The sequence below is a fragment of the Meleagris gallopavo genome, chromosome 25, assembly GCF_000146605.3.
Source record: "Meleagris gallopavo isolate NT-WF06-2002-E0010 breed Aviagen turkey brand Nicholas breeding stock chromosome 25, Turkey_5.1, whole genome shotgun sequence".
Taxonomy (NCBI): Eukaryota; Metazoa; Chordata; class Aves; order Galliformes; family Phasianidae; genus Meleagris; species Meleagris gallopavo.
The window spans coordinates 5,042,969-5,047,979 of record NC_015035.2 but is presented as its reverse complement, the minus strand read 5'-3'; positions in this window follow the sequence as shown (position 1 = coordinate 5,047,979).

Below are 5,011 nucleotides of genomic sequence, written 5' to 3'. Positions count from 1 at the left end.
GACGGCTCTGCTGCTGCAGGGCGGGCGTCCCGCCGGGGTGCACCGCTGGGACGGGAGCAGGGGACGCGGAGCTGTCGCGATTGTACAGCGTAGCGTGGGTTCGCCCCGTGATCGGGTTCAGCCCATCCCGGCGGCGCTGCTGGCATCGTCCCGCTGCAAACCCCGTGTGTCCGTCCCGCGGCACGGCTGTGCGCAGTGCTGCCGTGCGGGTCTGTGCGGCATCGGAGCGGCCCCGTTCCCCCCTTTATCAGCCCGGGCTGTTTGCAGTCTCTTAGCCGTCCCATCCCGCCTTTGTCCTTTAACCTTTAACCTTTAACCACGCAGCCCTCCTGCAGCCGCGCCCGCAGCCCCGCACGCCGCGATCCCGCAGCTCAGTGCCGCACGCGAGCAGCGCCATCAGGGCGCGCGGCGCGGTGGGGGTGGGGGTGGAGGGGTCTGCCTGCATCCCTTCGCTTTCAGCTGCAACCAATTCCCGGAGCTGCTGGGGTCGGAGGGGACGCTGAGCTCCGGGAGCTGCGGTGACGCTGCAGGGTTTGGCCCCTCGCGCTGCTCCACACCCCGCGCAGCTCCGCCGCTCCCACGGCTTTGGCAGCGGAGCAGCTCAGCTGGAGAAAAGCCTCCAGTGCTGGAGTGACCCACTAACCTCTTCTCCTGAAAAATGCATGAAATGCAGCCCGCTGCCTCCAGGGACACGCGCACACGCTCACGTGCACTGGGGCATCGCGGCATCGCAGCGCTCAGTGTGTTGTGCACTGGGGAGGGCTGAGCACCTCCCGGCCCCAATCTGGATTTGGGTACCTGTCTGGGTACCAATTTGGGGCGTCTGCTCACCCTCCCTTCTCTGCTGCCGGGCACCCTGAGCAGCCCCGCTCTGCAGAGGGCCCGGCTGCAGTGCTGGGGACGGCTGAGCTGCAATAACCCAAATCCCGCACTACCATCCCCAGCAGCGGTGCCTGGAGCGGAGCTGTGCCGGATCCCCCAGCGGAGCAATGAGCCCACCGCCCAGCCACCGCTGCAGCCCTGACCTCATTTCTTCTCCTCTGCATTAATACGGCACGGCCAGATGGCTGTGAGCCCCGGTGTGCGGGAGCTGGGGGCTGTGGGGTGGGGGACAGCTCAGGGTGTGCCTGCGCTCCCACCGCTGCAGGTGCTGTGAGGTCAGCAGATTCCTGCTTCGTTTGGCCGATTTAAATCTGGTGCATTCGCACAGCTGGTGATGCATTAAAGGCGTGGGGTGTTGGGCAGCATCTACACAGCACTGCGCTGTGTCCGGCTCTGCTCCTATTTAGGTGCAGCCCTGCAGCAGATCACAGAGATCAGCTCAGCTCCAACAGCACGGTGGGCTCCGCTGCAGGGCTGGGGCTGCTCCCACCTATGGTGTCACTCCATTTTCTTGTAAAATGAAACAAATCTGCGGGCACTGCCCCCCCTGGAGCACCCAGACAGCAGCAACCGTGCCCCACAGAGCTGTGCCTGCCAGCGTGTGCAGCTTCCATGTGTTGGAGGGGTTTGGGAAGGGCCAAAAGCTGAGCAGGACGAGGAGCCCAAGCCCCGGCCGTGTGCGCCTGATGTGGCTGCGGGGCGAAGGGCAGCAGCACGGGGCGGTGCTCATGGCTCTGTGTTGGGCTCCATCTGTGGGTGGGGGCCGTGGGAATGCAGCCGAGGTGCAGAACGGTGGTGGTGGTGGGGGGGGGGTTGCAGCTAGATCCTGCGGCGCCGGGAGGGCCGGAGAGGATCTCTTTGGGTGCGGGATGGGGAGAGGAAGCAGCAGTGGGGCCAGAGCACTTCTGAGTCCTTTTGGAAATCCCTGTGGCTTCCTGTGTGGTGCAGCCCATGGTTGTAGGGCAGTAAAGTGGAGGAAGAGCGTGAATCATCCGCAGGAAACCTCATGGCTGCACTCCAGCGTGGCTGCCCCACACCGTGCCCCTGTCCTGGTCACCCCTCCCACGTCATCCCCCCCCCCGGGCTCACAGCATTGCTGTGAGCTCAGCTTCCTGCAGCTGTGTGTGCACCGGGGCACGGCTGCATCTTGTGCTTGTCTGCATGAGTGCACGTGTGTGTGGGTGCACAGCTGGGTGAGAAAAGGATGTCTGCATTTCCAGCATGGCTTCTCCCCAGCGCTGGGCACACAGAGCCCCAGGGCAGCACTGCAGCCTTTTCCTTAGCCCCATTCCTGGTTTTGTTTTGCAGCAGCCACAGTGCTCCGGTGCCAGCCAGGTGGCAGAGGAATCAGTCTCTCAACTCTCAACCTTCAGCTAATTAACATAAATTGACACTGACTAATTAACCATCCCAGCTCATTAGAGCCTGCATTGCTGCGGTGCTGGGAGCAGCCGAGCCCTCACTACCCTGGGGGTGAGTGGAAGCTGCACAGCTGTGCTCTGCCCTGCATTGAGCACCCCTCCCCATCCCCTTGGAGCAGCGCAGCCCCATCCTGCAGCCCTCACTGGGGCGGCAGTAACGAGCCCTGCTCCCTGTATTCCTGGAACCAGCCTGGTGCCGTCACCTGGGGATGGGTGCACGGGTGGGGTTGGGCCTTGGATTGGTCTAAGGGTGACCGGGTCACGGGCTGTGGGCTGATGGACCATTGCACCCCTCCTGGGAGCACAGCGCTGCAACCCCTGGGGAGGGCTGAGCCTGTGATGGGAGGTGACACCGCCAGTGACACCGCCAACGTCACCTGCACCGCGACGGGCGGCCCGTGAGCAAAGCTGCGTCAGCACAGTGTGATCCAGAGCTGTGCCCTGGGACGGGGCTGCAGGCAGCGCCCTGAGCAGAGCCGTGCACTGACACCCACGCGGCTCCGCAGGGAAGGAAAAGGAAGTTCTGTGCTTTCCTCCTCGCTCGGGGTTTTGGCTGCCCGGGAAGTGGGGCCTCGGGCAGGTCCCATCCTGCGCCGCAATGCGGTGCCACGGCCCCCCCGGCCCACCCCCACACAGCGCTTCCCGGCGGCTGAATCACAGCGCTGGTTTGTGGGAACGGCCCTGTGGGGCTGCGGTGCCACCCCAGCGCTGTGCGGCACGCGGGGCTGTCGAGAGCGGGGGGACGGATGGGGCTGTGCTGCTGCCCCCCGCCCCGCTCACTGCTCCCCTCCCATCAGCATCAGTCCCTGCTCGGTGGATTAACAACTGGGTCAGCAGGAGATCCCCCAAAGTGACTGCAATCAGAGCTGCTGCCGTCCGGCCGCACGCCTGGGGGAGCCGCGCTGTGGTCGATGTCTTTATCGCTGATCTGGAAGGAAGCAGCGAATGCTGCTGGTGAAACGTGGGGACCCGGCGCTGCCCAGCTGAGCTGTGTGCTCCTGTGGTGGACGAGCCATGCTCCGGGTGGGGACCGACCACCCATCCATCCATCTGTCCATCCAACCACCTCTCCATCCACGTCTCCCCTGTTTCACCCATCTATCCGCCCACTCATCCCTCAACCCATCTATGCATCCATGGAGGGACCTGGGGACACCACCATGGGGCTGCTGGTGGCACGGGCGCCGTGTGTCCACAGCCAGGGCTCCAGACAGAGGATGGAGGGCAGCGGCACATCAGGGACAGCCAGCAATGGGGAACGTGGCTGCTGGGACCAGAGAAGGACAAACAGAACGTGTCCGGGAGTGGGGTGGAATCTGGGGGGAGAAGGAGCTGCCACGCACCTGGCTGTGGGCTCAGCAGCAGCGCAGAGGATGGAGCTGTTAAATATTTATAAGTGGTTGATAAAATGGCAGTGTAACGGGGCGGGGGGGCACGTCGCTGCTCTCCCTGTGGCCCATCTGGCCCTGCAGAGCTGCAAATCACCATCTGCTCCCAGGGCAGCCCTGAGCCCTGCCCAGCCCCATCCCACCGCTCATTGCCGGGGTGGTGCAGTGCTCCCTGGCAGCCTGGCTGTGCCCATCCCGCTGCTGAGCTCCCTGCTCACCCATCATCAGCCTCTGCTTGGGGCTCGGGGTGCACAGCATCCATCCCCACTCCTCCCCACGCTCACCGCTCCCCAGAGTGAAGTTGTTCAGGTCTGAAAATGAGGGCGTATGTGCGTGTGTGTATAATTACTAACGGGGACCCACACGCTAATTCAGGGCTGCCAATTAAGGCAGGTCCCGCTGGCTCAGGACGGCACCTCGTGGGCCGTGTCCTGCCCTGCTTTTGGCCGGATGAGCCCTGGGCAAGGTCAGCTGTGAGGGCAGCGGTGGATGGCACAGCTCAGCTGCCCGGCCCGGCTCAGCACTGCTGGCACTGGGTGCCCAGGACCCTTGCAGCCCCCACACCTCGGGTCTGCACATCACAGCCCTGCTGCAGCACTGCTGGGCACTGACGTCATCCCTGCGTTAGAGCCACTCCTGTAGCTGCTGCCAGGGAGCCCTGAGCCAGAGGAGGCCGAACGGGGCCTGGGGATGGGACTGGGACGGCAGCGATTCCCCCATGGTGGGTGGGCTCTGTGGGAACGTGGCCGTGGTGAGGGGGGATTCCAGCAGGCAGCCAACGCTCCGTCACTGCACTGCACGTGTGCCACATCCCGGTCTGTAGGAGGGGCAGCTCCGTGACCCTTTAACGGCTGTTGTCCTCGAGGCCAAACCAGCGCTGGAGTCCCGTGGGCCGACCCAGGACAGCTCTCCAATGCCCGCAGTCTCCCCGGTTCCCGAGCTCGTTAGGCACAGGTGTGGGATTAGCTCTAATTGCCCGCGCCTGGACGTCCACAGCCGCCCCCCGAGGGATCCTCGTTACCTGCAGCAAACCTGCGCCGGGCAGCTGGCCCTAATCCCGGGATTAGGGGGCGGCAGATGGAGCCCCGACCCCCGGGTCACCGGGACAGAGGGGACAAAGTCCCCACCCCGGGCTGGCAGCAGGAGGAGCGCTCTGCTGCTCCCAGGGGAATTCCCACCCGGGATCTCCCCGGGGACATCGTGGGGAAAACCCCGCCGCTCGCAGCGCCCCGTGATTCAGAGGAAAGGAGAAGCGCTCCCCACGCTCGGCCCTTCCCCGCTGCGGGGACGGCGCTCGGAACGCGCCCAGCCCCGCCGCTC